Source organism: Capra hircus, unplaced genomic scaffold, assembly GCF_001704415.2.
Source record: "Capra hircus breed San Clemente unplaced genomic scaffold, ASM170441v1, whole genome shotgun sequence".
Classification (NCBI taxonomy): Eukaryota; Metazoa; Chordata; class Mammalia; order Artiodactyla; family Bovidae; genus Capra; species Capra hircus.
In genome coordinates this window covers 328,445-340,354 of record NW_017189530.1, presented here as the reverse complement: position 1 = coordinate 340,354, position 11,910 = coordinate 328,445, and the positions used below count along the sequence as shown (strand labels likewise).

At 61.1% G+C, this 11,910-nt stretch overlaps 1 protein-coding gene across 1 annotated transcript in view; it reads right to left on the bottom strand.

The window, feature by feature from the left end:
* Positions 1–8,710: 8,710 nt before the first annotated feature.
* Positions 8,711–11,910, bottom strand: part of MAPK1 (mitogen-activated protein kinase 1) — a 53,574-nt gene continuing 50,374 nt past the window's right edge. Inside the window, exon 9 of the mRNA XM_018044368.1 lies at positions 8,711–11,817. The gene's annotated coding sequence lies outside the window, so the exon portion shown is untranslated. The remainder of the gene's footprint in view (positions 11,818–11,910) is intronic.

Below are 11,910 nucleotides of genomic sequence, written 5' to 3'. Positions count from 1 at the left end.
CGTGAAGCTCTTTTTTGTACAGTTCTTCCATGTATTCTTGCCACCTCTTCTTAATATCTTCTGCTTCTGTTAGGTCCAGACCATTTCTGTCCTTTATCGAGCCCATCTTTGCATGAAATGTTCCCTTGGTATCTCTAATTTTCTTGAAGAGATCTCTAGTCTTTCCCATTCTGTTGTTTTCCTCTATTTCTTTGCTTTGATCGCTGAGGAAGCCTTTCTTATCTCTCCTTTCTCTTCATTGGAACTCTGCTTTCATATGCTTGTATCTTTCCTTTTCTCCTTTGCTTTTTGCTTCTCTTCTTCTCACAGCTATTTGTGAGGCCTCCCCAGACAGCCATTTTGCTTTTTTGTGTTTCTTTTCCATGGGGATGGTCTTGATCCCTGTCTCCTGTACAGTATCACAAACCTCCGTCCATAGTTCATCAGGCACTCTATCTATCAATCAGATCTGGTCCCTTAAATCTATTTCTCACTTCCACTGTATAATCATAAGGGATTTAATGAAAAGCTTACTATCTCACAAAAAGATGCAAGAACTGTCTTCAGAACACTTCGCGCGCCGGGGGCAGGGCTTCCTGATGGGAAGAGCCGACTCGGTGGAAAAGACCCTGATGCGGGAAGGATTGGGGGCGGGAGGAGGAGGGGACGACAGGCAGAGGAGGAGGTGGCTGGATGCATCGCCGACTCGATGGACATGAGTGTGAGTGGACTCCGGGAGTTGGTGATGGACAGGGAGGCCTGGCGTGCTGCGATTCATGGGGTCGCAGTCCCTGGGGTTGCAGAGAGTCGGCCACTGAGCAACTGAAGCGCGCCTGGCTGTACAGCTGGGGGCGGCCTGGCTCTTCTTTCCTCGCTGAGATACGATGTGTCCACTGCGGTGCTCCGTGCTTCCACAGACCCCAGTGCAGAAGTGTCCTGAAGACAGTTCTCGCATCTTTTCGTGAGCTCTTAGATGTTTGAGGTTTCTTGTGAATTTTCGAGATTCTGTGTCTTCAGTATTAAGCTATGGGCGTTTTCACCATTGCCAGTCCTCTGTTGAAACAAAAAATCCTAATTTTGATGTGAGCCAAAGTTAATATAATTTCGTATCCTTTTTATTTTAGGTCACTGCAGTTGTTTGTTTTTGCCCACTGCAGGTTTTTTTAAATAGGTATTTTTACTGGCTTCTCAATGTTAAGCTTAACAGACATGCAGCTGTGCGTGGGGGTTGGGCCCCTCGAGCTGTTCTGCTGTTTCTTCAGCCCTTTCCACCCCTTGGAAAATTTTAGCACCAGATCCGGTGTTGGTCTCCGCACTTTACTTCCTGGCTTCCTCCGTGAGACACACCTTTTCCTTAGAATGGAAGTGAGAGCTGGGTACGCGTGAATCACGGCAGGTCCCCGGCGCCCTGGCCCTTCTCCTGCAAGGTCTTGCCCTCTGTGTAACCCGAGACACGGACCCCCTCGAGCCACGGACCCAGCGGCTTTGGCGTGCCTTTACCTAGGACCGCAGTACAGTTCGCACTTTATGGCGCAGAGTTCTTGCTCGGATGAAAGCCAAGGGGAGGGTGCACAGCCCGGAACCGCAACACCGAAGCGTCGTGAACGGCAGGTGCTGCCTCACCGTCGCCGCGACAGCGAAGCTGACGAGACAGGGTCCGCCGCGGCCCAGCACCCACACACCGGCGGCTCTCGGGGCGCAGTCTGCACTGCTGTGCAAGGCCCTGACATTTTCCATCCGCATTTTCCGTAACCACAGCGCCCACGTGACCACGTGGGTTCCTGAGCCTGCCGTCTGCCAGGGCCTGCGGACCGCACCCCTGCCTGGACAGTGGGCAGCGCCCCCCACCCCGCCCCCGGCCCCGCCTCTTGTCCCCACCACGCCCGCTGCCACCGCCCCTGTGGTCCCCGCACCTACCCGCCCTCAGGCCCCTCCTCACGCCGCACCCGTGGGTGGATGGGCCGCGGGGCTCCGGGGCAGTGGAGCCTCCTGGTGCCCTGGCCCTGCTGCCCCACCGCCTGTGCCCGTCCAGGCCCCCTTCCCGACGGCGCTCCTCCTCGCCCCCGTCCCGCCCTGCTCTCAGGCCACTCCCCGTCTGCCCCCACCTCCCGCCCACGTGTGCCTGCTGCTGTCTTCGCCTCGTCGCTGGGTGGGCCCACGGTTATCCCCCCATTACTACCGGCACGCGTCCCCCCAACCCTGCAGAGCGAGCGGCTCCTCCCATTCCGAGGTTCCCATCGCCCCGCGCCCCTCACCACACCTGGCTCGGGGCTCAGCCTTGTCTGAATGGACAGTCACCTCCCTGAACACGCTCTCACTTGGTCCCAGGCTCCAGCCTCCCCATCTCTGGCCCAGCGTCCCCGGCTCCCCTACCCGCCTGAGGCTGAGACGACTTCCGCCCCCCATAGCCTCGCAGTCCAGGCTCACGTCCAGCTGCTCCCCTTGCCACGTGTCCTGCCCCCGGGAAGTTCATGAGGCCCCCAGCTCCACAGCCCCTCCATCAAGCCTCTCCCCACCTCAACAGGAGGTGCCGTCTGTCCCAGCACCTCGGGCCCCTGAGCCCCACCCCTCCTCGCTCCCTGCCACACGGGCCCAGGGCTCCCCTCTCGCCTGCATCCCGTCCCGACCCCCGTGGCCTCGGGCTCAGGCTCTGCCTCCTCGATACTGTTCTCTGCAGACCGATGCTCTGAGAACCTCCCCCAGATCAGCCGCCTCTGGAAGCCGCCAGGAGCGTTCTGCCTCTGGCCGGCCGAAAGCCAGAGTCTCTGCAGTGGCTGACCCCTGGCTCCCCAAACTTCCTGCTTCCGCCCCCGAGAGCTCGGAACCAGCCGGGCCTGGGGTCAGGATTCCTGACGCTGACTGCAGGCTTGACGGATGACCCTCAGGTTTGCCAGTCTCCTGGGAGTGGTCGCGGTGCGACCAGGGGCTCCATCAGGCAGGTGTTTAGAGGCTGAGCTCTGTCCCAAATGTGGGTGCGTGGAGGGGGTTCTTTAGCAGAGAGTAGGTTAAAAGGGGACTTTAGTGGGTGGTTCTCACGCAGGCTGACTAGCATCCTTCACAAGGACATGAAGACACAGAGGTGATCACAGGGACACGGAGGACAGTGGCCACCCACAAGCCAAGGAGAGGCCTCAGGAGCAACCGAACCAGCTGACACCTTGACTTTGCACTCCCAGCCTCCAGGCTGTGAGGCTGGCCTCCGGGCCTCCGCACAGGAACCTACTGCTGAAGCCGCCTGGTGTGCAGGGCTTTGTTTGGCGAGCGCGGCAAGCAAACAGCCTGGGCTTTAGGGACAGGGACCAAGAGCTGTCCTCCAAAAGGCCCCCCTGGTGCCTAAGACCCCCGGCTGGCCTGACCCAGCAGCCTGCAGGGGTCTTGGAAGCTGGGTCCCTCGGCCAGGCGAGGGATGAAGGCCCGCTGTGGTGCCTTGAGGTCTATCATCTGAGCGGCTGATGGCTTCCTGGGTGACAGTCAAGCCCGTTAGAAGTAGCTGCTGTTGGCATAGCAACCAGGAGCCATCTTGCGTGCTTTCCAGATTGAAAAAGCTCCCTGCTTCAGAACTGAGGGGAGAAAGAGGGAAAAGCAGAGATGAAATTGAGTTACCGACGGGCGCGGTTGCCATGGCGCCCCGCTGGCCTTGGAGCGTGCCAGCTGCTCCGGGGGTCCCTCCCTTCTCCGGGCAGATGAGGGTTGGAGAGGTGGTGAAGACGAGCCCCCCGCCGTGCGGGAGGGGAAGAGAAGGCGTGCTTTAACTAGAGAGGGGAGTGAGTAATGGGAACTCGTATTTTGAGAATAACCATACGGCCAATATACAGAGCTGCTCAAAATCTAAACTCTCAGGCCGAGAACTTGTTTGAAATGCTTGCTGACATGCAGTGTGTCTGCGGTCCCGCTCCTGAATGTTGGACCGTGGGGAAGACGCCACCCCGTCTGCCATCTCGTCCCGGAGACTCCGCATTTGAACCGGCTCCGGGGGACGGCGGTGCGGCTGTTCCAGGGTCTGTATGCTGTGCATCAGGCCTTATCAGAGCCTTTCTTCGTGCCAGAGTCTGAGAGAGGAGGCAGCTGGGCCTGAATGAGCAAGGCATGCCGCTGCCGTGCGGGAACATCCTGGCAAGGGGCCGAGAGAAGAGGCGGCGTGGCCCCAGGGCACTGGACAGGGCCTCCCGGAGTCCCAAGTGCAGCTGGGCGTCACCTGTCCCGGGGGTGGGGGCCTGGGGGCGGGCAGGGTGCTCAGAGCGTGGGCGAGGTGGGTGAGGACATGCCACCACGTGCTGAGTTGCTGAGGTCATTCCCTACTGACCGTCTGTTCTTACAGATTGTGCCGACAGGGGACGCCCCTGGTGGTCCCGTGGTCAGCAGTCTGCGCTGCACTGGGGCGGGTTCGACCCCTGGTCAGGGGACTAAGGAAGGTCCCATGCGCCGTGCACTGCGTTCGGCCAGACGCTAAAAAGGGCAAACGAGCCGACAAACCGCAACGCTGGGCAGACGCCTCTGTCCACGCGGCTCTTCTCCCAGCGCTGCGGTTTGCAGCGAGAATCCCAGTCACGGAATTCCGGAGTTAAAACCCAGCTTCTGACTGGCCCTGTCTCCCTGCCAGGGGTGTTCACCGACAGCCCACCAGCATGGCCTCACAGCTTCGCACATTTGGCGTTTATCACTGCTTTTGCTAAAACGAACCAAACCCAAACAACAAAAGCCCTAGGAAGTAGGGCTTGTGCACAGCGGCCCTCCATCTTCGCTTTAACTCCCATCTCCCTACTTCCTAACGGCACGGGATACTTCCCCTCGTTTAGCAAAGTTCTTGGACTGCTTGTCGGTTGAGAATGAGGCAAGGTGTTTGTGTTTGTGAGGGTGTTTTGATGCGCTGGAAGTTTTCTTCTTGGGCCCTTATGGCAGCTGTGTCCCGAGCTCCTGTGAGGTCACCTGCATGGTGGTCCTTACGAGTCGGTGTTCACATCGGATGTGGAGATGTTTCTCTCTAACCCGCTAGTTTGTCCAAAGTACTGGACTGAATGGTTTTTTGCAGCCATTTTTCGAGTAGTCATGTACAGATGTGAGAGTTGGATCATAAAAATGGCTGAGCGCCGAAGAATTTTGACACTTTTGAACTCTTTAGAGTCCCTTGGACTGCAAGGAGATCCAACCAGTCCATCCTAAAGGAGATCAGTCCGGGGTGTTCAGTGGAGGGACTGATGCCGAAGCAGAAATGCCAATACTTTGGCCACCTGATGCGAAGAGCTGACTCATTGGAAAAACCCCTGATGCTGGGAGGGATTGGGGGCAGAAGGGGACGACAGAGGGTGAGATGGCTGGATGGCATCACTGACGCAATGGATGCGAGTCTGAGTGAACACCACAGCAGGGGGGCGTGTGTGTCCCCGAGGGCCTGAGCGCCTCTGCCCCAGGGACAGGGGCTCAGACCTCCTCTCTCTCCCCCACCTCACTGCCCACAGACCCTGCTCGCTGGCTCCGGCCAGGCGGGCTCCCACCCTCCAGGAAGCAGTTCTTAAACCAGGCCGGGCTGGGGGTGGGCAGAACGCCTCCTGCACGGCAAGCCGGGGAAGGTGGGAACCCATGCGCCACCACCTGCAGGCTGCCCCGAGGGATGGGGCCCGAGGTCACCCAGCAGGCGTCTCCGCCCTATGGGGGTCTGCACGACTCCCCCCAGGCCCCAGGGACGTTCCAGGACGTCACCTTCCTTTGCAGCAGCCGTGCGGCCCCCAGCAGGCGGGGAGTCCTGGAAGGGGCCCGGCCTCATCTAGAAGGGAAGACGGGGGGGCCCTCACAGCATCAGCCGCCTTGTCCTCACCTCACCCCGTGCCGTGAGCGATGCAGTCATCGGCTGCTCGTTGCAGGGAGTGAACCAGGACCCGTCCGGAGCCCTCTGTGCCTCCTGGCCAGGGCGGGCCAGCACCGATGGGTCACTCGCTCCCCTCAGACACCTGCCTGGCCCAGTGCATAACTGCAGACACACGTCCACGGATGAGGCAGCTGCCCCCGCGGGCCCTCACCAGCCAGCACCAAGGCTGGATGCTCTGTTCTCCGTCCTGACGAGCTCATCCCAGCCGCCTCCAGACCTCCGCGAGGTCTCGACGACATTCCTGGGACAGGAGGGTGACCGCAGCGAACCCACCCGGGGGCCCCCGGGGCAGCGGGTGTCCTGGGGGCCACTTCTTCGCTCTTTCTGCGGCATCTGCTCTTCCCCTGGCCCCGAGGACCATCTCGGTTCCTCTGGGGAAGGAGCGGCAGGCTCTGCAGGAGGGAGACAGGTGGCATCCCGGGCTGCCCACCCACCTTCCTCTGCGGGCGAGCCGAGCTCAGTGCACGGGAGGAAGGGCGCTGGCGAGAGACGCCTGAAAACCCCCGCAGCGTGGGCGCGTGCGTGCGTGCGTGCATGCTTGCAGCGCAGGCTTTCACAAGAACCCAGCCCCCAGCTCTTTAGCGAAGGTCAACACGGCCTCCCTGGCCTGCGACCAGGAGTCCCCGTGGCGGATGCCCCCTGTGGTTGTCACCTGAGTCCTCCTGCTCCCTGGGGACCCCCAGTGGCCCGGCCCCCAGCCAGCCAGCCCCCCATGCTCACGGTCCGGGAACACTCCAGCGGGGAGGTTAAGTGTTCTCTGCTTTGAGAAAGTAACAAACCTCGCTGAGGGTGGGCGGCCAGCTTGCGTGCCCTGAGCAGCCGGTCTGCAGACTGCCCCCACCCCCAGCTCGGTCCACACAGACCCCCACCTGCCCCCAGCACCGGGGCCTGAAAGCTGTGCCCTGGGCCACGCCCCATCCCAGCGTGTGCCCTCTGCGGGCCCCCAGCGTTCCCTCGGCTCACACCTGGCTGGCCACCCTTGGGCTCAGTGGAAAGGGGGTGCTGGCTCTTTCCAAGCCAGCGGTCACAGCAGGGAAGGGCGGGAAGCCATCCTCAGATGCAGCCCAGCCCCAGCTGAGTCGGGACAAAGCCCCCACTTCTGGCCGGTCGGTGGGAAAGCGCCTCGACGCTGGCCGTGAGCACAGTGCTGTGTTCAGAGCTCCTCAGGCCTGCGCGTTAAAAGAAATCAGGAAACGAGATGGAGAGGAGGAGAAAACAAATCACTCGCCCAGAAGTCAGTGACTGAAGATGCTTTGATGTTTAAAAACTATTTGGCTCCGCTGGGTTTTCGTTGTGGCACGCGGGATCCAGTTTCCTGACCTAGGCACCTCCACTGGGAGTGCAGTCTTAGCCACTGGACCACAGGGACGTCCCCCGACGCCTTCACTCCCGCAGCGAGGGGCTCCTGCCTATTTCCTGCATCCACAGCACAGGGTGGCTCTCCCCATCCATCGAGAGACAGAGACCTGCTCTCAAGGGAGAAAAAGACTCAATTTTCTCACCGGTCGGCTCTCACATCCACGAGTTTGTGGCCCCACACGGACTCGGAAAGCACCACGGAGCTGCCAGACACAGGTCCTCTTGGCTTTTTCCACCTGGAAGCCCCTTCCCTCTGCAGCCAGCAGGGTCTGGCTCCGACCAGGCCCTCGGCCTCTGTGAGCAGACGCGCCCATCAGCTTCAGGGCTGGAGCCGGAGGGCCGCTGGCCCAGACTCTTCCAGGGCGGTCTGTGCTCAGGGGACAGGTCTCCCCGGCTACCGCGGGTGAGCCAGCCGGGCCCCAGACCGCACGTGCCTCCCCGCACCCCACACCCTGCTGGCTCGGCCGCGGTTGCACCTGGCTGCCTTGGGGGCTGTCAGCCGGCCGGCCCTCCCGGCCCCGACCTGCCCGGGTCAGGGGCGCCCACTGATGGCCCAGCCCTGCAGGCCAGGCTCCAGCACAGGCCCCCGGGACTGCCCCTCCTCAGCAGGCGGGCGCCTCAGTGGGACAGACATTGCGGGAGCCACCACCCCATCCAGAAGACGACGGTGTCCTCAGCCGCCCCTGGGGCTGAGCTCCGCCCCCACGGCGCCGGTCTGGACACGGCCCCCCTGACTGGCCCCGACTGCCCCTCCCCCCGGGACCCTCCGTGGTCACGGTCAGCCCTGGACCTGCCAGTTTGACTCAACAGAGGGGCCCGGGCCGGCCAAGCAGCCGCGCACACTGCTGGCCAGACGGGCCGTGACACTGCTGACACAGGGGCTCGTTGGGACAACGGTGGGGAGGGGAGAGTGGTCAGGCTCCCATGTCCACTCAGAGCAGGGCCACCTGACCGCCTTCTGAAGGACGAGGACGACAGCGAAGTGCGTCCACCTCTGCAGGCACAGTGGTGCCTCACATGCCCGCCAGACACGCCCCATCGGGCGGAGTCCGCTCACTTCCCCGGAGGCCGTGGTTTCCTCCCAGACGGACGAAAGGCAGGTCTGCTCAGCAGACACCACGGTGAGGTTCACGGCACAGAGGAAGGCCTGCCTCTTGCTCGGAGGCCCCCTCGAGCGGGCAAGGCGCCGTCCTAGGCCCCCTGGCCCACCGCTGTCCACAGGCCGCTGCGCGACACCCTGCAGGGCCCAGAGCCGCACGGCCCACAGTCCTGCCCGGGCTCTGCTCTGGTCTGGAGAGAGGTGGCCGCTGACGCTGAAGCAGACGCGGGGAGAGGCGGGGCCGGGCGACATCCCCCACAGCCAGAGGTCCGCAGGACGCTAAGCCCAGGGGCCTTCGGGGCTCCAGCCAGAGCTCCGCTGCCGCCACCAGCAGCAGTCGGATGGGCAAGGGCCGGGCGGCGCCCCAGCTTCCCGTGGGGGTTCCAGGAACCAAACTTGCGCAGTGCTACTTCTGCTAACACGGACACGATTTAATGATTCTAATTTTTTTGTTTTGTTTTTAAAGTCAGGTGCCATAAACATTCAAATAATCCATCTTTTAGAAAGTACGTTTACAGCATCTAAAGAATTAAGATGAAATATAAACCTTTCTACTTACAATTTTTATACAGATTAACCAAATCACAAATACCACAAATAAAGGTTAAGTTGTAACAATATAATGAATAAACATTCAGATTCTTAATAAAATCTTCCTTTAACATTTGTTTTTAACTTACCATTATACTAAGTAATCTATGCAGAATTTTGGGGTACAACACCAAGAAGGCACCAACAGTACGAAGCAGATAGGAAGCAGGCTTGGACCTTTCTTGACGGCTCTACGCGGAGAACGCCCACAGGGAAGGCCGCGCGCTCCAGGGGGGCCGGTGCAGGCCTGGAGCAGCCCTGGTTTCCCGTCTCTGACCTGCGATGCCACGCGGCCGCCGTGCGGGAGGCCCTGGGTTCCCGCTGCTGGACACGCCTCTCGTCTGCGCTAAGAGGGTCACTTCAAACACCAGCACAATTTTAAAGCACAAATGCTTTAAAACGTATAAGCAGGAGGACTGCTCAGATTTTCAAAACCACCACTTCTACAAAAATATTTCCCTTAAAAACTTGGGATTGTCCAAAACACTGACTTACAAATATAAAAGTATCATGGAAGGGCCTAAAGCGTGTGTGCATACGTACGTGTGTTAACATACCATCACGTACTGTAGAAAAGTTACCAATTTAAAACCGTATTAACACGCAAGCAACCCAAGGTCAGTCTCTGCCGCACCATCTGCACGTCACTGGCGCACGCGCGTCGCAGGCCATGCCCTCGCCTGGCTCGGGGACAGACCAACCCCAGGGCCCCCACACGTGGTCGCAGTAGCAATCACGTGGACACGCCGCCCTCACCCTCACCCACGCGGCCGTCTCGAGCCCTGGCAGGACCCCTGCTGCCTCCTTAGGTGTTTTCTCTCGTGCTCACTGAAGGGACTGGAATGTTTCAACAGGAATTTTTTGCTTACATTTTAGACACTGAGAAAGCCATCGGCCCCAAGCTGATGTGCAGGGGGCAGTCACGGCGGCAGTCGGGGTCACCGGCGTGAATCCACGCGGCCTGACGCGCACGCTTCGAGAGACGCAGGCAGACCCACAGGGGGAGCCTCACGCACCACAGCCAGCGCTCTCCGCGGGCGCCTGGTGTAGACAGCTGCCTGGCCCGCTGAGCCAAGCCTGCGCGAGTGAAAGGCTACAGGGACTCCCGCGCAGGGTTAGTCCTGCCCACCAGACCCACAGACAGCAAGGGGCAGGGATGCCCCAAGCCCCCAGGGGTTAGTAACCAAGGCTGGGGCTTTCTGTTTGGTTAGCGAACTGCAGGTTCTCCTCCTAACACTACTTTGGAATGTTAGTAGTAAGCACAGAGAAATAAGCGCGATAACCCGCCAGCGCTCCTTTTAAAATGTACCCGGGACAGCAACGCTCCACCTCTTGCTGCCCCGTGGGCCTCCACCGGACAGCTCTGTGCACGGAGGCGAAGACACGACCCTCGGGGACGACACCCAGATGTGGTTCTGGCCTGAGGGGGGAGTCCAGCACCCGCTCTGGCCTGAGGGGGCGAGCCCTTCCTGGCGTTTGACTGGGACACAGGCCACCCTCTAGAAAGAACCAGAGAACCCAACTCACGACTTCTGGGTGTCGTCGGGTTCTGAGAGGACACCGCAGGCCTGCGGTCTGGGCAGAAGAGCATGTCGGAACTGACGCTCTGCTCTGCGTGTGAGTGTGCACGGCCTTACACAAACCCGGGTGTTCGGGCAGCGCCCAGCAGGGAGGGGGCCCGCCGGGCTTCCTGGTCTAAGCACAGCCTGAACCTGACTGTTGGTCCGGACCCCATGATCCAGAGGAAATCGACACTGAATCTTAACGTGAGCACAGAGATAGAGGACGCCCGTTTATTTTCAGGACTGTTCGTGTTAGCAGGCAGTCTTTATATAACCCACTCTCCACTGCTGTCAAAAACCAAACAAGAAGGAAAGGACCGCTGAGAAAAGGGAAGCTGAGAACTGAGGGACTTTTCCTAAGTGATCTGTGGAGAGCATTTTCCGTGGAGCACAACTCAGAGGTAACAACAGAGTTTCGTTTCGACCACAGGCGCGTGGCACTTGGACTCATCTCCGCACAGAAGCTGTAACAGTCATGCGAGGGGACAGTGACGGCTGGACAGGCAGAGTGCTGCGCACAGAGCTCGGGGGCAGCCGGCGCGAGGGCCATGGGCGCGGGCGGGCTTCTGCGGGCGCCCCACGCGTGAGCGGGCCCTGGCACAGGGCAGTGCTCGGCCAAGGCGCGCCAGGCTTTAGCACACAGCCACACCGGAGGTGGAGGGCGGACTTGAGATGCTGGCATGCTGCAGGAGGGAAGGAAGTGCGCGGCAGCTGCTCCCGGGACGCGGTGTGCCCCGACCCGGCCCTCGGGCGTCGGGCGGGCGCCCCGCGGCCTGCGCCCTTTACCCGATCCCGGGGAGCCGCCTCTGCTGGCGGGAGTCCCGCAAGCAGGCAGGGCCGCGTGTGATGCGTCCCGCAAGTGCTGTGCCCCCGACGGGGCAGGTGAGCTGCCCGACGCGGGCCTCCTCCTCCCATTTAGAGACGAGGCGGTGCCCTACACGCCAGGCACGCAGCGCACACCTGGTGCCCGCGAGGGACCAGCGTGACGTGAGGCGGCGGGAGTGCAAAGGGGGCTGTCGCTGCCGTGAAGCGCCCGGGAGACGTGATCGGCAGGGCACCGGGGCAGGACTCAGGAGGGGAGGGGCCGCTGCATCTCTCGGAGCAGAAGGCGGCTAGTGACTGAAGCAAGGTGGGCTGGAGGGGCCCTGAGGGACACAGCCGCAGGTCACCGGAGGCGGCGCACACGGGGCCAGGACAGCGCCCTGGCCGGGGGAGTTCTTTGAAAGCACAGAAGCCACAACTACCAGGAGCCACCCCTCCGACGGCTCAGAGGAGTCAGGTGGACACGCAGACGGGCTGGGGACAGGCGGGTCAGGAGCTGCAGGAGAGCCGCGGGGTCTGCGTGCCGTCCTCCGGCCCATGTCCTGTGGGGAGACAGACAGACAGATCCTCCGTGAGCCACGGACGCGCTGCGGGGAAACGGCAGTGGCGGGAGAACAGAAAAGCGGGAAAGCAGA